The 24,707-nt window shown below is 35.1% G+C and overlaps 1 long non-coding RNA gene across 2 annotated transcripts in view; it reads right to left on the reverse strand.

The window, feature by feature from the left end:
• Nucleotides 1-24,707, reverse strand: part of LOC150103800 (uncharacterized) — a 105,458-nt gene that overhangs the window by 72,013 nt on the left and 8,738 nt on the right. The window contains exons 2-4 of one of the 2 annotated variants that reach the window (XR_016548715.1): nt 21,531-21,620; nt 14,207-14,309; nt 4,643-4,955 (exon numbers count right to left, since the gene is read on the reverse strand). This is a non-coding gene — a long non-coding RNA (uncharacterized LOC150103800). Of the gene's footprint in view, nt 1-4,642; nt 4,959-14,206; nt 14,310-21,530; nt 21,621-24,707 lie in introns of both variants that reach the window. The other variant, XR_016548714.1, reaches the window with a different exon arrangement.

Consider the following 24,707-nt stretch of genomic DNA (forward strand, 5'->3'; position numbering starts at 1 on the left):
TATACCAAATACAATAAAATCACAAAAATCAGCAATAATGTACTTCTTTTCAGCCATTTTCTGACCAATACTGGACGAAGACCTCCTCCCGTTCCTTCCCCTTTCTCCGTTCTTCACAACGGTTGACCAATTTTTCCCAACAAAATTTGACAATTCATCACTCCACCTTCTATTAGGACATCCTCAGCTTTGTTTCCCTTCTTTTGAAATCCAGTTTGTTAGTATGGTAGTCCATCACCCATCTTCTCTTCTGGAAAGATGTGATAGATATCCACTCCATTTCCATTTTAGACGCTAAGATGCAAGTCTGGCTTCTTATCTTTTAATGTGATATGATGTCTAGTATCAACCTCTCCATTTTTCTTTGAGTTGTTGTTAGTTTATATCCCAGTGCTTTTGTTAACGAACAAGTTTCGCAACCATATGTGATGACTGGAAGTATACACTGGTTAAATCTCTTCCTTTTTAAATAGAGTGGGACATCATTGTTTTGAAAAATGCTTTCCAATTTTTTTAATGCACTCCAGGCAAGTTGAACTCTCCTATTTATTTCCTTTTGGAGTCCACAGTTTAGATCAATGAGATGACCTAAGAATGCATATGAAGAGACTCTTTCCAAGAAATTATTTTTATATTATTATGTTTTTCGGTGTTACAAAATGATTAAACATGATTTTAGTTTTTTCTCTGTTTATTTTTAGACCAACTTTTCTGTTTTCATGATATAAGTCTTCTATCATTATATTAGGGGAGCTTAAGAGTCAAAGCTGTATAACTGAGAGGAGATCTCCACAAAGCCATTAAAAGAATGCAGAGAACCGACCAGGGCTTCTCATCTGGTCGGTTCTCTGCATTTTCTGCAATCAAGGAAAAGAAGGAGTAGTCATAGTATTCAACTCTAAATACGAGGCTAATCTTCTTGAATCGCAAACAGTCTCGAGTAGAGTGATATGGGCAAATATCAGAATGGGGAACTGGACAATGAGACTTATTTGTGCCTATGGTCCCACAGAAGGTTCTACTAAGGTAGAAGTGGAGGAATTTTTTGAGGCTTTAGAGAAAGCAACTGACACAATGAAAAAGGAAAAGTTGGTCCTTGTTGGATATCTAAATAGCAGAGTAGGAAATGATTGTGAGACACAAAAATATTTTGGGAAAATTTGGAGAAAAGAGCAAAGCTAATAATAATGGAAAATATCTGTTGGATTTCTGCTCAGGACATGGACTAGTTATTACTAATACCATGTTCCAACATAAAAATGTGCACAAATTCACATGGAAAGAAGCAAGGAATAATAAAAGTCTCACTGACCATGTCATTGTTGATAGGGATGTTTTCTCCCTGGTGCTGGACACCAGAATGTACAGAGGATTTGAAATTGGAAGTGAGCAATATTTAGTCTTGAGCACAACAAAATTCGGTTTAATTTTGAAAAGAACAACATGTAAGAAAGTTTAAAAGGAAATAAAAGTTGAGCAGCTCTCAGATGTGAACTGTAGACTGAAATACACAAAGATTATTGATGAAAAAATGAAATAGTTTGAGAACAGGAACCAAAGCTTGGAGATTCAGTGGCAAGCCTTGAAGAAAACTCTGACTGATTCAGCCAGAGAAGCATCTGGTGAGGTTCTCTGCAAAGATAGAAAAATCAGAACTCCATGGTGGATACAGGAAATTAAAGAGGCAGTGAAGGAAAAGAAGAAAGCATATCAAAAGTTCCTTGCAAATAAGTCAGCTGGTGCTAAACACTGTGTAAAACTGTCTAAACAAAAGTCATGGGAGGACTTTGGCAAGAATATAGAAAATAAATATCAAGAAGGTGGCAAAATATTCTGGAGGTTGTTGAAGAAGCTTCGGAGTGGAGGAAAGAGTGCTGTAAAAGGAGTTAGAGATGATAAAGATAATATGAAAACGGGAGAAAAATCTATACTTGAAGTATGGAGTAATTACTTCGAAAAATTGCTAAATGAAACAAGCAGTGATAGCACAGTGGTAAAAAGCACTCAACAGACATAAGGTCAGGAATACATATCTATACTTGAAGTAAAAAAAAAAGCTGTCAATGGCTTCAATGTAGAAAGGCAGCAGAATACATGATATTCGACCAGAAATGCTGAAGTATGGTGGTATAAAAGTCTTACAGTGGCTGCATTGCATAGTTCAGAAAGCCTGGACAGAGGGACGAATTCCCGATGATTGGAGTAGAGCTCTCATAGTAGCCATATATAAAAAGGGAAAAAAAACTGAATGTGAGAATTACAGAGGTATTTCCCTACTAAGTATTCCTAGCAAGATTTATGCAAGTATACTTGACAAACGGTTCAGAAGAATTGTGGAAGAAAAGCTTGGTGAAGAACAAGCTGGATTCAGGCCAAATAGAGGCTGTCAGGATCAGATCTTCACTTTAAGACAAATAGTTGAGAAAGCATGGGAATATAACAATGATCTGTATTTAAGTTTTGTCGATCAGTAAAAGGCATATGACAAGTGCCAAGAGAGAAGCTATTCAATACGCTACAGTTGTATGGTGTCAATGGGGCATTATATTAAGCAATACTTAGTCTTTATTTGAGTTGTAAGTCAGCAGTTAGAATTGAAAGAAGTACAGGAGGATGGTTTAATGTTAAATCTGGTGTGAGACAAGGATGTACATTATCTATATGGATCACATTATGAAGGAAAGTGGTATTAAACATGATATCAAAATTGGAGATGTTAATGTCAGCTCTTTACTTTATGAGGACGATGTTATACTTCTAAATAAATCCAATACAAGTCTGCAAGATTCCCTGACTAAATTGAATAACTGCTGTAATAGATATGGTATGAAGGTCAGCAATAAAAATAGCAGAATCGTTGAAAATGTCAACGATTGAAACTGCATTGTGAACAGAGAACCTGTGTAACAAGTAAAACATTTCAGCTACTTAGGCATGATTTTTAGTGAAGATGGTAAATTCAATATGGAAATAGACAACAGAATCAACAAAGCTGGTATGGTGGGAAGTCAATTGAATAAATTCATATGGAATAAGAGAGAAATTAGTCGGAACACTAAATTAGCTGTATAGAAAATGTGTTCAAACCAGTTTTGACTTATGGATATGAGAGCTGGGTCAGAAGTAAAATACTTGACCAAAGACTAGAGACTGGAGATATGAGAGTCCTGAGAAAGATTAGAGGCGTGAACAGATGGCATCAATGGCAATACCATATTAAAAACGAGGATATTAGAAAAGAACTTAACATTGTTAGCATCCAGGAATGTGTTAGCAAAGTTAATCTCAGGTGGTATGGTCACTTAAACAGAATGGACGAGGAAAGATTAGCAAAACAAGTGTTCTCTGCCAGGTTGGCAGGAAAACGACCCAGAGGAAGATCAAGATATATGTAGATTGATATGGTACAAAGTGCCTTAGACGATAGAAATATAAGATCTGATAATGTTGGAGTTTTGACAAGTAACAGACTGATTTGGAGGAAAATTGCAGATAGGAAGTTAGTAATGATGCAAATTTTTCATGTAGCACTATCATATCCTGTACGTCCGTTGAGGGTACATGGCAGGAATTTGATGATGATGATCATCATTATATTAAGGTCTTCTGGAGTGTTTGCATAAATTATGATATCATCTGCATATCTTAGGTGTGTTAAGTTTCTGTTATTTTTATACAAAGGTTCGTCCATTTATATTGATATTATTAAATATTTCTTGAAGGACTGCTGTAAAGATTTTGGGTGATAGAGTCTCCTTGTCGGACACCTTTTTCAAATGATATTTAATTCAGACTTGTGTGAAGTTGGATTGTTGCTGTTGCAGTGTGGTATATTTCCTGGATGAGGTCCATATATTCTCAGGGAACTCTCTGATTCTGGAATGCTTTGATTATTGCATTAGTTTTGATGGAATCAAATGCTTCTTTCATAATCAATAAAGACTAGACATAGAGGCAATTGGCTTTCTTCTGCTTTTTCTATTATTTGTTTTACTGCATGAATGTAATCAATTCTGTTAAAGCCTTTATGGAATTCTGCATGCTCTGCTGGTTGATTTGGGTCTAGAAGAGGGGGTTAACCTGTTTGTTATTACTTGTAATGTACTATAATGTATTAATCATTCTAAGTTTAAGGAAGGAAAAAAAAAAAAACACATATTTTACATGCATGCTAAATGAACCAATTTTTCAAGACACCCTTAAACCCAGAATCCAAACATATTCCAGTGAATATGAATGTTTACAAAGATCTGTTTCCACCGAAATCATGTTCCAAGAACTATAATCTTCAAGCTGCCAAATTTGAATATCACAGAAATGTGCTGCTCATGCACCTTCAGATATTCCTATATGCCAAATTTACCCTGCAAGGTTTCAATGCAATCATATGCATAGATTCCAAATACATGCAACCTATATTTTGTTAATTCCAATGTCTGATAACACTCCAATTTCGTATTTCTATACCTGTCCCCCTTTAGGGTATAACTATCCAATCAAACTCAACAGTTATGCAGAAACTTGCTTATTTCTCAATACAACTATCTTAATCTCTTAATATTACAATTTTAAAGTATAAATGACAAACTTTTTCTCCACTTTTTTTTTTTTTTTGTTAATTATTAGAAATTATTTCACTTACCTACACTGTCAAAACACATTCTTTCCAACTGATGTGATTTCCAAAGAGCTTGAAAAAGCAACCTTGCTATCTGGTTGTCAACAAATGATTTAAGTAAGTTACACAAGTAGAAGCTGGCTTATTACTGGAATGCAACTTATTCTTAACTCATTATGTTGAACACTTGCAAGTATGAATTCACCAGAAAGTATAATTATTATATGGCTACTTATAGAATATCACAACTGATTCACTTTCAATGTTCTTCACATTATTTTCCTTTTCTTTTTTTTTCACAATTCTTTTCCCTTTTGTTCTTTTAAGATGTACAAAGCTGCTGACAAACAGAAAGAAACAAATTAATAAGTTATTATTACACATTTTGATTATTTATTTTCCTATTTCATTCCACTTCTTAAAATTACAAGATTACTAGTTTTTAACAGGAGCAGTGCTCCAGTAATCCTGTTAAAAAAAGTATTGTAATAATTTGATATACAGTGAATTAGAAAAAATGACAGCACACACAGGTTTTTACACCAATATGTAAAAGCAAGCTATATATATATATATATATATATATATATATATATATATATATATATATAAAAAGATAAGCCGAAATTTGAAACGTTTCTATGTTAACTTTATACGTCAAGTTTTTTGTCTTACCAGCCTGGAACTCTAGGGGTTCGGCATTTTAGGCGCCAGCGGAGAGGAGCCCCCCCCCCTTGTGTGTGTGTGTGTGTGTGTGTGTGTGTGTGTGTGTGTGTGTGTGTGTGTGTGTGTGTGTGTGTGTGTGTGTGTGTGAGTGAGTGGGTTGCTTAAGGGTCAAAGCTCTATAACTGAGAGGAGACCTCCACATAACCTTTAAATGAATGTGGAGAACTGACCAAAGGTCCAATCCTCACCTACTGGTGGTGCACCCTGTTAGGTATCTACCTGGATACTGAAGTAACGAGGATGGGCTTGCAATTTGGGATTTAGTCGACCAAATTGTATTCTTATTCGCTTAAACCAAAATAAAAAAATGATGGCACAACATGACAGAACTTCATGTCAGCTGGGGTGTCGCCTGGTTAAACAACGCCCCCATTGTTTTCGCCAGGGAACAAAAGTAAACATCGAAAAGTCAGCTACTGAAACAAATCTGAAAAAAAAAAAAAAAAACCAGCTCAACATCACCAGAGTTAGAGATTGGTACTATCAACATAATGACAATGAAAAAGGAAGCCTGAATGCCAAAGAAATGGAGCTAGCAGAGGAATTGGATAAGTACCAGATGGACATAATAGGGGTGACAAACAAAAAAGACAAAAACTGGTGAGATCTTTCTGAGCAATAAATACAAAATGTTATATTCAGGCAATGACAATCAAGGAAAAGAAGGGGTAGCCATAGTAATCAACAACACAAAATACGAGGATAATCTTCTTGAATGGAGGGAGTTCTCAAGTAGAATGATGTGGGAAAATATGAAAATAGGGAACTGGACAATGAGACTTATTTGTGCCAATGGTCCCACAGAAGGTTCTACTAAGGTAGAAGTAGAGGAATTTTTTGAGGCTTTAGAAAAAAGCAACTGACACAATGAAAAAGGAAAAGTTGGTCCTTGTTGGGGATCTAAATAGCAGAGTAGGAAATGATTGTGAGACATACAAAAATATTTTGGGAAAATTTGGAGAAAAGAGCAAAGCTAATAATAATGGCAAATACTTGTTGGATTTCTGCTCAGCACATGGACTGGTTATTACTAACACCATGTTCCAACATAAAAATGTACACAAATTCATATGGAGAGAAGAGGCAAGGAATAAAAAAAGTCTCATTGACTATATTATTGATGATAGTGATATTTTCTCCCTGGTGCCAGACACTAGTGTACAGAGGATTTGAAATTGAAAGTGATCACTATTTAGACTTGAGCAGAATAAAATTGAGTTTGATTTTGAAAAGAACAACATGTAAGAAAGTTTCAAAGCAAATAAAAGTTGAACAGCTCTCAGATGTGAACTGTAGACTGAAATACACAAAGATTATTGAAGAAAAAATGAAATAGTTTGAGAACAGGAACCAAACTTTGGAGATTCAGTGGCAAGGCTTGAAGAAAACCCTGATTGATTCAGCCAGAGAGGCATGTGGTGAGGTGTGCAAGGACAGAAAAATCAGAACTCCATGGTATACACAGGAAGTTAACAAGGCAGTGAAGGAAAAGAAGAAAGCATATAAAAAGTTCCTGGCAAATAAGTCAGCTTGTGCTCTTAGAAAATACAGAGAAAATGTAAGAAAGCTAAATGTAAAACTAGCTAAATAAAAGTCATGGGAAGACTTTGGTAAGAACATAGAAAATAAATATCAAGAAGAATGCAAGATATTCTGGAGGTTGTTGAAGAAGCTCAGAAATGGAGGAAAGAAATTAATACATGTAAAAGGAATTAGAGATGATAAAGGTGACATGAAAACTGGAGAAAAAGAAATCTTTGAAGTATGGAGTAATTACTTCGATAAATTGCTAAATGAAACAAGCAGTGATAGCACATTGATAAAAAACACTCAACAGGCATACAGTCAGAAATACATATGGATATGTATTTCTGATTATTGAAGTAGAAAAAGCCACCAAAGGCTTAAAAGGTGGAAAGACAGCAGGAGTAGATGATATTCGAACAGAAATGCTGAAGTACAATATTATAAAAATCTTGCAGTGGCTGCACTGCATAGTTCAGAAGGCCTGGACAGAGGGACAAATTCCCGATGATTGGAGTAGAGCTCTCATAGTACCCATATATAAAAAGGGAAATAAAACTGAATGTGAAAATTACAGAGGTATTTCACAACTGAGTGTTCTTGGTAAGATATATGCAAGTATACTTGAGAAACGGTTGAGAAGAATTGTAGAAGAAAAGCTTGGTGAAGAATAAGCTGGATTCAGGCCAAATAGAGGCTGTCAGGATCGAATCTTCACTTTACAACAAATAGTGGAGAAATCATGGGAATATCACAAAGATCTCCATTTGAGTTTTGTAGATCTGGAAAAGGCATATAATAAGCTGCCAAGAGAGAAGCTATTCAATACACTACAGTTATATGGTATCAATGGGGCATTATATCAAGCAATACTAATATTTAATTTGTAAGTCAGCAGTTAGAATTGAAGGAAGTACCAGAAGATGGTTTATTGTTAAATCTGCTGTGAGACAAGGATGTACATTATCTCCTCTGTTATTACTATATGGATCACATTATGAAGGAAAGTGGTATTAAACCTGATATCAAAATTGGAGATGTTAATCTCAGCTCTTTGCTTTATGCGGATGGTGTTATACACTTAAATAAATCCGCTACAAATCTGCAGGATTCCCTGACTAAAGTGAATAACTGTTATAATAGATATGGTATGAAGGTCAGCATTAAAAAGACAAAGACAATGAAAATAGGCAGAAACATTGAAAATATCAACTGCATCGTGAATGGAGAACGTACAAAACTAGTAAAACATTTTAGCTACTTGAAATTGAATAACTGTTGTAACAGATATGGTATGAAGATCAGTATTAAAAAGACAAAGACAATGAAAATAGGCAGAAACACTGAAAATATCAACTGCATTGTGAATGGAGAGCCTATAGAACAAGTAAAACAAATCAGCTACTTAGGCACAATTTTCAGTGAAGGTGGTAAATTAAATATGGAAATAGACAACAGAATCAACAAAGTTGGTATGGTAGGAAGTCAACTGAATAAATTTATATGGAATAAGAGAGAAATCAGCAAAATTACTAAATCAGTTGTATACAAGGCAGTATTCAGGCCAATTTTAACTTATGGATTTGAGAGCTGGGTCAGATGTAAAACACTTGACCAAAGACCAGAGACCGCAGATATGAGAGTCTCGAGCAAGATTAGGGGCATGAACAGATGGCATCAATGGCAATTTCAAATTAAAAACAAGAATATTAGCAATGAACTTGACATTATCAGCATCTAGGAATGAGTCAGCAGAGTTAATCTCAGGTGGTACGGTCACTAAAACAGAATGGGAGAGAAAATATTAGCAAAACAAGTGTTCTCTGCCAGGTTGGTAAGAAAACGACCCAGAGGTAGACCAAGATATAGGTGGATTGATACCAAAAAAAGTTCTTTACAAGATGGAAATATAAGATCTGATAATGTTGGAGTCTTGACAAGTAACAGACTAATGTGGAGGAAAATTATAGATAGTAAGTTAGTAATGATGTAATTTTTCATGTAGTACTATCATATCCTGTACACCCCTTGAAGGTATATATCAAGAATTTGATGATGATCTGAGAACTGGGTTAGAAGTAAAACTTGACCAAAGACAGCAGATATGAGAGTCCTAAGAAAGATTAGGGATGTGAACAGATGGCATCAATGGCAATATCATATTAAAAACGAGGATATTAGTAAAGAACTTGACATCATTAATATCCTGGAATGTGTTAGCAGAGCTAATCTCAGGTGGTATGGTCACTTAAGCAGAAAGGGTGAGGAAAGATTAGCAAAATGAGTGTTCTCTGTGAGGTTGGCAGGAAAAAGACCCAAAGGAAGACCAAGATACAGGTGGATTGATACAGTAAAAAGTGCCTTAGAAGACAGAAATATAAGACCTGATCCTATTGGAGTCTTCTTGACAGGTAAGAGAGTCTGATTTGGAGGAAAATTGTAGATAGAAAGTTAGTAATGATGTATATTTTTCATGTTGTACTATCATATCCTGTAGACCCCTTGAGGGTATATATCGTCAATTTAATGATGATGAAATAGTAGTTAGAAACAGTTTATAGTTCACTGTGAAGCACCTAGAGTGATGTAATGAGGAATCATGTCTTAAATTAAAGGTTGATGAAAACTACGCATTCATTGATTCATGTGAACATCATAAAAATGGACATGAGTCTATTATCATAAAGCAAGGTATTACAGTACTGTTTATTCATAATGTCCTCCTCCTTAACAAATGCACAGAATTTTTTTTTACAGTATTACAATACAAAAATACTAAATCATAAAATGATATCTATTAACTAAATTACATTTTGCTGGATTTCAAATCAACATTACCATAGCATAGCTACCTGTTACACACTACATACAATCAGTAAGTGAAACAGTTTAAGCTGTAACAGACAATGCTACCTTAATATGGCATCAATTATATATTTGGTTTAATCCTTTATCCAAGTATAAGCAAACAAAATTTGCACCTGAAGTATATTCAGGACTGGGTTGACTCGAGGCAAAGGTGGTATAAGTTCTCATTGCTTGCCTTAGTATCCCATAATGCAAAGCACATTTCCTTGCAAACATGTATAATGCTATGCAAGGGAAGGGTCACTGACCGGTTTCAACTTTTATTGAGGTCTCATCAGTGGAAGCAAGACCCAGAGGTGGTGATACTATGGTGGAAGTAATGGAGAAGTTATATTTCCATATGCCAGTTGCCAAAAGGTGTCACACCTTATTAAGATTCTCTGGATAAGAGATAAGTTGATAGAAATTTTTTCACTTGGTTATGCTACCAATTATATATTTGGTTTAATCCTTTATCCAAGTTTAAGCAAACAAAATTTGCACCTGAAGTATTTTCAAGACCGGGAAAAAAACTTCCACCAACTTATCTCTAATCCAGAGAATTTTAATAACAAGGTCTGACACCTTTTGGCAACTGGCATATGGAAAAATGACTTCTCCATTACTTCCACCTTAGTATCACCACCTCTGGGTTTGGCTCCCACTGATGAGACCTCAATAAAGGTCGAAACCAGTCTGGGTAGTAATCCTTCCCTTAATGCAGAGCATTATACATGCCCGCAAGGAGATGTGCTTTGCATTATGGGATACTAAGCCAAGCGATGAAAACCTATACCACTTTGCCATGAGTTGTCCCAGTCCTGAAAATACTTCAGGTGCAAACTTTATTTGGTAGCATAGCCAAGTGAAAATACTTCCATCATCTTAATTGTTATATAGAAGTCATTTGCTATATTGATATTAAGATGATGCCTACAAAATGACGGCCTGGTTGGCAGAGTGGTTAGCGTATCCGCTCTCCAGCCGAAAGGCTGCAGGTTCGAATCCCAATGTGGGCATGGATGTTTGCGATTGTCTGTGAAAATATTAGTGGTGATGGTCAGCAGTATATGGCATTGGTGTAGATAGTGGTGGCGAATCTTTTTATGTGCGCGTGCCAAAAATTTACAAATTAAGTTGCTGACGTGCCAGGCAGTTTTTAATAGGGGAAAAACTGATAGAAAATTAATCTAACTTAATTTATTTATTTATAAATTTATAATATTATTCAGTGTAAAACTGATTATTGTATTATTAAATTGATTTTCATTATGTTGGTTTGAAAAAAAAAAACTAGTGAGAAAAATATTTATGCATTGTAACTCGCCATCGAAGTTAGCTGAGCAAGGGAAGCAGTAGAAGGATGTCAACTTGTCTGGGAAAAGCTTACCATATTTACTCAAAAATAACTGGCATCCCTGATTTTACTTGACGAAAAAATACATTAAGAAGTGTTGCATATACCTCGCACACAAAAAAATATTTAAACATGTTCACTCGCTCCTTGCGGTTAACAACACGCCCTCCCCAACAGCCATTATACTGCAGATGCAAGAAAAACAAGTACTTTTATTGTATCCCTGATTAAGGTAAGGAGGCTTTTGCAGTCTGTGCAATTAGAGACAGCTGGAATAAAAACGGCGCTAACTAATGAATCACATGTCCCCTCTCACAGAAACTACACTGTATAGACTCAAGCAAAACCATATGTTGCACTGGAAACACAGTATCTAACTAAAATCTCTTGTCCAATTTTTCAATTACATGAAAGAAGTGTTTGTTTTATTGCATTTGAAATATTCAATGTCATTATGACAGATCGCAAAGGCTAACTTAAAATAAAATTCTACCATGAATTGAAATATGCCATATAATGCATGTGTGAGTTCCTGTGCCAGCTCAAACAAACAAGCAGCAATAAAATTCAACCAAAGGTTGAAACTTTGTGTGAGTTGAGTCCACCGATAAAGAGAAGTTCCACCAGAACAATAAACGACGACCCGTCGTGAATGTGTTAAAACTAAGAAATATATAGTGAATGTTGTTATGACAGTTTCACGTTATGGAATTTGGTTGAAGAGAATCACAGCATGTCTTATTAATTAGCATGTCAACTCAACAATTGTAGGTTGTCTTTGTCTTTGGGTCCCGCGACCTTCTGTTAATACCACCAATCACATGCACATCTTCATAGCTGCTCTCTGGTGCAAAACAAAATTTAACTTGTACGTATGGTAACAATTAAAAAGCGTATAAAAGGATATCACCTGTAAATCATTGACATGCCAGCAAAATTCTCGGATGTGCCACCTCTGGCATGCATGCCATTCGCCATCTATGGTGTAGATGATGAAGGTAGTTGCGGTTGGTGGAGACAGAGTTGTAGAGTAGGTGCCCTCCCTCGATGAGTCTTTGGACTCCCTGGAGGTGTAACGTAATAATAATTTCTGGGAGATATTTTTTAAAGTTAGGAGAATGCTTCAAGGCCTTTGCTGATTCTAAAAACAGTCTTTCTGCCCTGTAACATCTTCTATATAGCACACTGGTTTTCTTCCATCTAATCCTGGGTTTGGTGTCCACAGAATGGTCTGCAAGTCCTGACTTACCATAATGATCATTAATGCATTTCTTATGTTTTCCAGAGTACTTCATACACTCCAGTATCTGTGCTAAAAGATGGAGTTTGTCTTTAGGAGAGTGGAACAGAGTTGCTAGCTAGATATGTAGTTTGAATGTGGTGCTTTGTTTATATGTCCAGGGAGTAGGAGGATTGTCAAGTTCTGTGTCAAGAGATGCATCACCAGAACAAATGGCTTAATGAGTTAATAGTGTGAGGATTTCATACAGTTGAGCTTGATGATGATGTGATGTTAATGTAGATGTCTTCCAGTGTGTGTCAGTTTTCTATAAATAGAGAACGTGATACAATTTGTATGGTGTCTGGTGAGAATGTGCTAATACCAATTTAATGTGCATGATGGCTTGATAAACACGACAACTGAGGTTGGTGAATCCATCTGAACTGAGAGTGCTATTAAATGAAAGAAAAAGTCATTCAGGCTAGCTGTCTTTAAAAATTCCTGAGAGGATAGTAGACAGGTAAGTACGTACATACCAGGGTACAAATAAATTTTCATAGCAGGTGTTGTCAGACTGAAGTTTGTGACAAAAGCTCACCTTGTCTTCCAATGCTGTAGAAGCTAAAGCCATGCATTATTTTATTTTGTGTGTGTACGCCCCCCCCTCCACACACACGTGCACATCAGAAGAAACCGTGAAACATGTTATTCAAAACTCAGTTTTTAACAGACTAATACTGTGTTATATGTGATATGGCGAATACACGACTCTATAACATGTTACATTCTGTAACAAATTTCTATCTCCATGCATGTAAAGAAATACTTTTCACTTTTGTGGAATACTTCAAAAATTCAAGATAAATGGAAGCTGCCTGGCAGCAGACCTGCAACAAGGGATAATCCAAGGACAGCACAATTTCGATTAGTGACTTTTTCATTCCTCATATAACAACCAATCATTGATGAACATAGATTAAATAAACTGGACATTAAGAGAGAGAGAGAGAGCATGATACTTGCTCACATAACTTCAGGCATTCAATAAGCAACATAGTTGTCTCATACTAGATGACAAAAATAATCTACAATTTAAAATGCTGCTGGATAAGTGTCTTTTACATTAAGCTCAAAAATGTGGAGATGCTATATGAATGTGGCCCGAGGCAAAATCTGAAGCAGTCAGCCTGTGGCCAAGGAAGAGAAAATGCAATTTTCTGCTGCTCTCAGTTTTATGTTATATCCTTAACACGTTTGCTGCCAACTATGAGTATACTCGTAGTTGGTATATGAGCTACACAAGCCAGCTACGAGTATATACTCGTATGATGCTTACCACCGGCAACGAGATTACCGTACTGACCTTGAAGAAGTGAAAAAGGTTGGCTTGTGGAGCTAGCAGCAAAACTGTGTATACTCATAGATGGTATATGCTCTGCACAAGCCAACGAGTATACTCGTATGACGCTTACCGTACTGACCTTGAAGAAGTGAAATTGCTCAGCGTACGGGAACAGACTATGCCGAAGTAGCGTGGCAGCAAACGTGTTAATGATGATGTCACAGTGGTGAAACACTGAAATCACTGGATATTACTTCACTTCATTGTTCTACATTTTGCTTCTAATGATTAAACTGTGAACATGAACCTTAAACATAACTAAGCTTATAAAAATTCACATAAATATAAAAGTTAAACAAAAACCTTATGATGTAAAGAGCTCTTTAAAGGGAGATATGTGTTGTTCACTTGCACTTGTGTACACCCGTCTGGTGAAAGCTGTCAACAGAACTTTAACTGGTGGAAATAGGAAATGTGTCACATGAACTCATTAAAGCATAGCCTTTGTTGCACATTTCAATAATTTTGTTTGTTTACTCTGAAATAAGCAAAACACAAAATGAATCTTACCTAAAGCTCCAAAAAATACAACACCTATGATCACAGGTGGTACCAAAATCAATGCAGTAGACGGAAAAAATTGATGAACTGGATGATCAGATGGGATGAATGGCTAAAAAGGAGAAAGAAACAAAAAACTGTGATCCAACAATTCTAACTAATATATAATAAAAATTATTAAACAGACAGAACTTACATAAATATGTTGCGATATTTTCACCCCTGCTATCAATCCATCTGTTGGGCAATAATCCATTAAGTCAAAATAAAGAGTGGAACAAAATTTTAAATAATAATAAAGCACAGATATGATTTTCATTAGAATTCGTCAAGTCATAAAAAGATAATGAAATAGCTTTTACGAGGGATTTTGATTTGAATGCATCAACCGTTTCTCTATCGAAGAGAGAAAATGCTGACTAAGACTAGTCTTGTCCAGATATCTGATACAATCTTGATGTCCTTCCAAGTGAACAAAAATAACATCTATCATCATAATAGAATATAGTCAGTGAAATTATGGTCATAACCATTGCACTGAAAAATACTTATGAAGAAGCTTGCAGTTATTACCTTTGTATCAGTTATATTTTCTTGATTAAATATTAATACATAAAAGTTTAAATATTTCTGCTTTCTCAGACATTTCAAGAAGAATGCTAATGAATAGAATTAACCTATAGGGAACAATTTGCTCTTGAAATAAATCAGATTTTTTGGGGTGAGGCATATAAGAAAGAGGAAGAGACATGGGCAAATGTGCATAACTTAGCACAGTAAAGAGATGTTTCTCTAACTTAGTGGTCACCAAAGTGGTCGATAGAAAAATATAAGACATCATTGTACAGGCAATATTTAATTCGGTTAACTTGAATTATCTCCATCCTGAATCACAATGCAATTAAGAGTAAATCGTGGGAACAGCGACATGAATAGGACCTGTAAGATAGAGCAAGGTCATGAAAATAGTTACAGAGGGCAATCAAGTAGGCCAAAATGATGTATTTACCAACAAGCATCTTTTTTGCTTATCCTATTATAATTATGTAATAGTAAAATAGAGGGGGGTCGATAAAAAGTCAAGAAACTCTTCAAGGGGTTGACGGTCAAAGAAGTTTGCCGACCCCTGCTCTAACTTATGTTGTACATTATGACTGCACAACACAATAAGACAGCATGTCCAAACATAAAAAGTCAGAAATGTTCTCACTGGAGAACTAAGATCAAGAATGAAAAGTCAGCTAGTGGAAAAACTCAACCACAACAGTTAATGTCAAGTTCTTTCCTAATATCCTCGTTTTTAATGTGATACTGTCACTAATGGAATCTGTTCACTTCCTTAATCTTACTCTGAACTCTCATATCTGTAGCATCCTGTCTTGTATACAGCTAATTTAGTGTTTGACTAATTTCTCTCTTATTCCATATAAATTTATTCAGTTGACTTCCTACCATACCAACTTTGTTGATTCTGTTGTCTATTTCCATATTTAATTTACCATCTTCACTAAAATTCATGCCTAAGTAGGCGAAACATTTTACTTGATATATAAGTTCTCCATTCAAAATGCAGTTGATATTTTCAATGTTTCTGCCTATTTTCATTGTCTTTTTAATGCTGACCTTCATACCATATCTATTACAACAGTTATTAACTTTGGTTAGAGAATCTTGCAAAGTTTTAGCAGATTTATTTAGAAGTACAACATCATCTGCATAAAGTAAAGAACTGAATAGTCAATGAATAACAGAGGGGATAATGCACATCCTTGTCCGACACCAAATTTAACATTAAACCATTTCCTGTACTTCCTTCAATTCTAACTGCTGACTTACAACTCAAATAAAGACTAAGTATGGTTTGATATAATGCCTCACTAACACCGTATAACTGTAGCGTATTGAGTAGCTTCTCTCTTGGCACCTTGTCATATGCCTTTTCCAGATCTACAAAACTTTAATACAGATCTTTGTTATATTCCCATGATTTCTCAACTATTTGTCGTAAAGTGAAAATCTGATCCTGACAGCCTCTATTTGGCCTGAATCCAGCTTGTTCTTTACCATACTTCTCTTCACACAATCCTCAACTTTCTCAAGTATACTCGCATATATCTTACCAGGAACACTCAGTAGAGAAATACCTCTAATTCTCACATTCAGTTTTATTTCCCTTTTTATATATGGATACTATGAGAACTTTACTCCAATCATCTGGAATTCATCCCTCTGTCCAGGCCTTCTAAACTAGGCTTTATATCTCCATACTAGGATGGATGTTATCCTCCATTCATCACAACAAACCTGAAAAATCTGGATTGGCTCAGCACGGATGGAAACTAACCACAACATCCTTTGATCAAAAACTTGCCTCTTACATAGATGCCGTTATAAATTTGAACGTTTATTCAAAGAAAGCGTAGAGGCCTTACTCCATCGTCCTAACCTGAATCGGAATGACTGTATATCTATATTAAAAATCTGGGAAAGTCTAATCAGGATAACTCATTAATTCATATTAATTTTATGTTATTTAATATTGTTAATTAATATCTTTATTTCAATCGTGTCTCTACTTAAAAATATTCCCTGTGGTATAACATCATGCGGCTTGTTCTATTTTTAAATGATCTATTGTTAGCATTCCACCTTGTATTTTTTTAAAACTGTTCTTGTAGTGCCACTGAAGATGGTCTGCTATTTCCAGACTAAAATATTTGGTTAATTAAATATCTTTCTTGTGTTTACGTGCATATTATTCAAAAACAAGGGGTATAATTTATAGAAATTTGTTTAAAGGAGGTACACAAGTGGGAAAAAGCTGGGAACCACTGAGATAGAGGATAGATACCAAAGTGAGTAGTTGATTATAGTGATATTCTTTGTGCTTGTCATGTTTTACAAAAACTTGCTTATGTATTGAAAAAGGGAGATGCATATATACTGGTATACTTAGATTTTGTCACACCACAAGCTGTTCACTAAACTGAAGTAGATGACATTGGATGATCAACTAGTAGTTGGATAGGCATCAGCAATTTGTGTATTTGGGGGGGGGGGGGTTCACTATCTCAAAAGAGATAAGTCACTAGTGGTTTGCCACAAGGGTCAATTTTGAGACCACCATTATTTAATCTATATATTAATGATATTAAAATAGGTATAACTGGTGATACACAACTGTTTGCAGATGATGCAAGACTGGGAGGAGTGATGAGGAATCAAGCAGATCTTGGGCCTTAGGAAGACTTGAATAGATTGTATCAATGGGCAACAGTATGAAACTGTCAATTCAAATGTTGACTAGCATAAGTTTTGAAATTCGGTAGGCAACAATGGGATGCAAAGTATACACTTGGTAAGGAAATTTTCAAGGAAGCTGAGGAGATAAGAGACCTTGGACTGGTAGTGGACAAGGATCTGAAGTTCAGAGGTCACACTGCACAAGTTTATTGTGAAGGCATAACATCAGATTATGACAATGATGCAAAGGACCTCAACTTGTAGAAATAAAGAGGTTCTGGTTCTATTGTATAAGGGGCATTATGACCGACTAAGGTCATAACTTGTCTTTGGGATATGAAATATGAAAGGCAGATTGAGGAAATGCAGTTTGCAAAGCCTTGTGAATAGGAAGGAGGAAGAGATGGGATATGATTAAGATATTTAAGTTGGTAAAGGGTTGTAATCAGGTTAATGTGGAAGAAACCTTTCATAGAATGGGATAAGTGGTAGAACAGGGGCATAAGGAGTAGGTGATCAGTGGAACGCATTGCCTGATATTGTGGTGAATTCAGATAGTGAATGGTTAAAGCACAGTTTGATGGCTTTGTACATAACAGTGTTTGTCTCCCGTAATAAGTCTGGACTCCATGAAGGTCTGGTGTTAATAATCTTTCAATTCCCAAAACTTCAATGTGTAACTCTGTATACACTCAACTGGGACTTATCTAGTTTCTAAACTGCTAAAGTATTTAAATTATATTCCCCAAATTTCCAATTTTTTAAAATTTTTCTTCCTACGTGACTGAAGTGACAAAAGGTTAGGATTATTTCCATCTATTTCAACCTTCCTATAGCACATGCAATATAACCTACCTGCTCTACCATCTTCATGATGGTAGAGCAGGTGTGATGTTGAATGAATAGGAGTAAATACGTAAGTATTAACTTGAACAGATTTCTCCTGCATTCATCATCATCATCATCATCAAATTCCTGCCATGTACCCTCAAGGGGTGTACAGGATATGACAGTACTACATGAAAAAATTACATCATTACTAACTTCCTATCTACAATTTTCCTCCAAATCAGTCTGTTACTTGTCAAGACTCCAACATTATCAGATCTTATATTTCTATCGTCTAAGGCACTTTGTACCGTATCAATCCACCTATATCTTGGTCTTCCTCTGGGTCGTTTTTCTGCCAACCTGGCAGAGAACACTTGTTTTGCTAATCTTTCCTCTCCCATTCTATTTAAGTGACCATACCATCTGAGATTAGCTCTGCTAACGCATTCCTGGATGCTGACAATGTCAAGTTCTTTCCTAATATCCTCATTTTTAATATGATATTGCCATTGATGCCATCTGTTCACGCCTCTAATCTTTCTCAGGACTCTCATATCTGCGGTCTCTAGTCTTTGGTCAAGTGTTTTACTTCTGACCCAGCTCTCAGATCCATAAGTTAAAATTGGTTTGAACACAGTCTTGTATACAGCTAATTTAGTGTTCCGACTAATTTCTTTCTTATTCCATATGAATTTATTCAATTGACTTCCCACGATACCAGCTTTGCTGATTCTGTTGTCTATTTCTATATTTAGTTCACCATCTTCAGTAAAAATTGTGCCTAAGTAGCTGAAATGTTTTACTTGTTCCACAGGTTCTCCATTCACAACACAGTTGACATTTTCAATGATTCTGCCTATTTTCATTGTCTTTGTCTTTTTATTGCTGACCTTCATACCATATCTATTACAACAGCTATTCAATTTAGTCAGAGAATCTTGCAGACTTGTAGCGGATTTATTTAGAAGTATAACATCATCCGCATAAAGCAAAGAACTGACATTAACATCTCCAATTTTGATATCAGGTTTAATACCACATTCCTTCATAATGTGATCCATATAGATAATGAATAACAGAGGGGATAATGTACATCCTTGTCTCACACCAGATTTAACATTAAACCATCTTCCTGTACTTCCTTCAATTCTAACTGCTGACTCACATCTCAAATAAAGACTAAGTATTGCTTGATATAATGCCCCATTGACACCATATAACTGCAGCGTATTGAATAGTTTCTCTCTTGGCACCTTGTCATATGCCTTTTCCAAATCGACAAAACTTAAATACAGATCTTTGTTATATTCCCATGCTTTCTCGACTATTTGTTGTAAAGTGAAGATCTGATCCTGACAGCCTCTATTTGGCCTGAATCCAGCTTGTTCTTCACCAAGCTTTTCTTCCATAATTCTTCTCAACCGTTTCTCAAGTATACTTGCATAGATCTTGCCAGGAACACTCAGTAGGGAAATACCTCTGTAATTCTCACATTCAGTTTTATTTCCCTTTTTATATATGGGTACTATGAGAGCTCTACTCCAATCATCGGGAATTCGTCCCTCTGTCCAGGCTTTCTGAACTATGCAGTGCAGCCACTGTAAGACTCTTATACCACCATACTTCAGCATTTCTGGTCGAATATCATCTATTCCTGCTGCCTTTCCACATTTCAAGCCTTTGATGGCTTTTTCTACTTCAAGTATGGATATGTATTCCTGACTGCATGCCTGGTCAGTGTTTTTTTATCACTGTGCTGTCATCATTGCTTGTTTCATTTAGCAGTTTTTCAAAGTAATTACTCCATACTTCAAGGATATCTTTTTCTCCTGTTTTCATTTCACCTTTATCATCTCTAATTCCTTTTACAGCACTCTTTCCTCCATTCCTAAGCTTCTTCAACAACCTCCAGAATATTTTGCCACCTTCTTGATATTTATTTTCTATATTCTTGCCAAAGTCCTCCCATGACTTTTGTTTAGCTAGTTTTACACACTGTTTAGCTTTCTTACATTTGTCTCTGTATTCTGTAAGAGTAAAAGCTGACTTATTTGCCAGCATTTGGTTCTGTAATTGTTTGAATCTTTGTGGTTCTATGTAATTAAGTAAATTTAGTGGTTTTGAAGACTGGGAAAAATTCAAAATTGCATTTTGACATTATTATTAACATCATCGCTCAGATGATATCTGCATGTTAACAGATCCATATTGACCATTATTTCCACAAAAACTATATCTGTCCATGAAATCGATGATAATGCACTTAACTCTCTCAGGCAATCCATTTGGCTCATTAACCATTCTCCAAATTTTGCATTCCACAAATGCCTTTCATCTATCCTCCTCAGAGCAAACATAACAGAAACACCACTATCTTGATCACAGACCTCTGAATCCTCTCCAACACATTCATTTCCATGAACACCCAGATGACCAAATCTGAGCACAAATGTGTCATATTTGATCCAGTTTATAAAGAAGAACAATAGCTTCCTTATCCTTCATCATCGGTACATGTGCAGCATCCAAATTGTCATTTTGCACTGAACAATACATACCTAAAACTCCAATTCCCTGTCCATCACTAGCCTCATCAACATGCAACCTGTAATCTCTCCAATCCAAAATGAGTAACCTTGCATTATAAAACACACAACCAGCAACAATTATCTTATGCCTACAATGTCAGTTATTCAAATCCTGTAGATTGTATATCATCTTTATTTACTATTAACCTCCCCTCTCTCAATTTCTCAATTTAGTCAGTAGCAAACTGGGTGTACCTTTCAAATCATTCCTAATATGCCTAGAAAATAAATAACAGTGATCCAAACACAGAATGCTGGTAATACATAATTGATCATCCACATTCTAGATGAGAGTATAATTGATAGACTGATGTCTATCAGTTATACTCTTATCCATGTTACCAGCTTCATTTCTCTTTGTTCCAATTTAATAGATTAACATGTGGCATCCTGTCAAAGACTTTTGACAAATGACAGCAGCACGGCATAACTATTTCCTTTTAATTTTGAAATTAAGTAAATTACTTAGGCAAGACTTCTATTCACAAAAGCATGCCACTGTCCCTCATACAATATCATGTTTCTATTTATCCATATCAGTATATGCTTTGTTCTTGATACACTTTAAAAAAGTGTATTATATAAGTGTTTCAAAACAGATATGTGTTTTTAAATAATAGTTTTAAGAATAATGGTAATCTTGGTTTAAAATAAAAATTAAATTTATTTACCTGGAATAATATTTTTCCAGCACATAACAGAGTTAAAATACTTCCAACAACCACCAACAGAATACCGATAGGTCTATCCAGTCCAACTGCCTAACATTTAAAGAAAAATGTAATATTTAATAAACAAGAAAAGGCAAAACCATTAAATAGCATAACAATGTTTAAAGTTTATATATGTGAGTATCTGAAAGATGAATTAAAAACGAGTAATAACACTGCTCAATAACTAATTGAAAATCATTTCTTTTCCAAAATAAAATAGTGTGTATTAAATGTATTTCTAGATATTCAATTCAAAAACATCTTAAAAATTCTCTAGCTCCCATGACAGCAAAGTATTTTTTTAAAGACCGAGCCACAATTCAACAGAAAATTAAAACAATATTAAGTAACTTTATTAAATATAATATTTCACTACATTTTAGAAATTATGGAAACAATAACCATGTCAGAGTAAAATTTCAGTTTAATATAAACCAAAATAATCACTCGACATTTGAACCTTCACATTAAGATAATCATCTGGAGTATACACGTATATAAAAAGAAACAAGCTGCACTACATGGTATGCTAAAGTTACTGGTCAACTGTTAAAACCATTGGCCTGACATCTGGTGGAAAAAAAAACCCTTACTACGTCAAAGCTAGTCCTATCATTATTATCTATTAGGTTACAAAATTAAATTAAGCCCAAGAGCAACATGTTCACACACAAAAAAAGTTACTCATATAAGTATGCATATAAATTAAAACAAACCAGTATGGATGGTGGCCAATAAAAGCTGAAAAATTGCTTAGAATCCTAAAGTCAAGGTTGCCTGGAAAACCTGAACTATGTGGGCTGAATGTGTGCCATCTACACCATCATTATTATTAAAATTGGGCGATTAATCAAAATTTCGCAGGCTTCTTTAAATTTCCGTTCATATCAGGTTTTTGTATGATGCAAAGAACAAGTACTTTTCCAATCAATTTGATGTAGGGTGTTTAAGAGTGATCTGATAGGCCTGCATCACCAAAATTGTTAAATTTAATGTGTAGTTTGTGTTCTTTTTACGGATAGGGATTGTACATCCAGTTTCTCCAATATAAGGTAAGTTACAGGTGCAATAGATGCAATAAACTCCAGGGTGAGCCTGGAGTTTATTGTATCTATTGGGGGGGGGGGGGAGATCCTTAGAGGAGTGGAATGTTTTTAATTTTACAGATGATTTAAAAGTTTCATTAAGATTATAATGGTGTAGAATTCTATTGATTTTTTCTGATAACCCTTTAATGTATGAGACTGCTATGGTTTTACTGTAATCGATATTATTTTTTGATGAAGTTTTATGAAGAACTTTACTAATAATATTTTTGCTATAGCCACTATTTATAAATGTATTGCTAATAATTTGTAATTCTTGTTTAAGAGCTTGTTCATTAGAGTAAATAGTTATAGCTCTATTCTTGAGGGTGTTAATGACCCCAAGTTCTTGCAGAGGGTGGTGATATGAGTTAGCATGTATATATTGGCCAGTATGTGTAAGCTTGAGGTAAACAGTGAAGGATAGACTGCCTGAGGGAAGACATGTGACCAGTGTATTCAGGAAAGAAAAGTTCATCTTGCATACATGAGACTATCAAATACAATAGATGAGCCATTTGTTTCTCAAAATGTTAAGCATGTATTAGGTCTGTGTGGTCCATCCATACACAAGAAGTTATTCTTAAATATGGACAAGAATGATTTAATCCTTATAAAATTTTGTCTATTTCAATCTGTTTCAATCGAACCATTTCCAAGAGTGCAAAAGTGGCATTTAATACAGTTTTGGATTTAGAATGTGAACTAGAATATGTCTATGTAGTTCAGTTTAGGTTTCACAAAATCAAAATCACAGTAATAATTACACATTAGTTGGATGGAATTTAATACAATCTGGTATTTGGCATCTTTATTATTCAGTGTTGAAATTTTTGTTTCAAGTGAACCATTTGAAGTGTCAAATTTAAACAAAACAGCATTCTACAGTAGATACCCAAAACAAATCAAAATTTCATAACAGGCACTCTTAACTTTTGGCACATTTGATATTTAATGCTACCACTCCAACACAGTAAATTTGCAAAAATGCCAGAAACATCAACAATCAAAAGTTCTACTCAGATCACTATCAAATAGGAAATTATCTTACAATTACAACATCCTACTAGCAGAAAATATTATTATTTGAGACCTCCAGGGAGTCAAGGACTCATTGAGGGATGCTATAAATTACCCAGAGCAACTGTAATACCTTCTCTTAAATTCATTCACACTAGATGAACTCACTACCTCAAAAGACAAACTATTCAACTCACTCACTGCTCTGTGAAAGGAAAACCTAGCTCTTACCCCTTTCTTGACTGCGAACAAACTTAACTTCCATAGATAACCCCCCCCGTGTTCTCTCCCCACCTTCCATATAACGAAAAAAATGGGTGTTAACCCATTCAAAATTTATATACCTCTATCATATCACACCTCTTTCTCCTGTTAACTAGCCTGTAATCCACATACTTGCAATCTGTCCTAATAATCTAAATCAGTGTTTCTCAACCTGTGGTCCACGACGATGGGACAGGTGGTCCACAGGCAGACTTGAATTAATTAAATAAATATATTTTTTAATTATCTAAACAAATTAAAATTGAATAAATAAAAATTATTGAAATCAAATGGAGACTTAAAAAAACAACAACAAATATCGTCAGAATGTTCAAAGGCGGAAGCAATAAAACTATATTGTTGTTCACTTCTTTATTATTTGTCATTCTGCTGCTAAATTTGTAGCAGCAGAAAAGAGGGGTGAAGTGAACAATAATATAGTTTTATTGCTTCCATCTTCCCTTGCTGTTTTGTCAGATTTGAAGTGAACATGTATTATCCACATTTCAACCTATGACTTGTTTATTAATTTTTATTATTGAAGGTTTCCCTCCTTCAACCTAGGCTCAGTATATCTTGAGAAGTGCTAAGTGATACTTGGGCAAAGTGTGTCCTGAGTTAATCTCAGTATTATATATTTATACATTTTTTGGAAATGTTTTTTAATAATGGAAAAGTGGCCTAGAACTAGGACTTTGCAAAGAAGGGCAAATGAAACAGGTGATGCTAACCCTAATTGTGATACAAGTGTTGTAACGGCAAGTAA

The sequence above is a fragment of the Typopeltis vanoorti genome, chromosome 8 (assembly GCF_054136105.1).
Source record: "Typopeltis vanoorti isolate ZY-2024b chromosome 8, IOZ_Tvanoo_1.0, whole genome shotgun sequence".
In the NCBI taxonomy this organism is placed as follows: domain Eukaryota; kingdom Metazoa; phylum Arthropoda; class Arachnida; order Uropygi; family Thelyphonidae; genus Typopeltis; species Typopeltis vanoorti.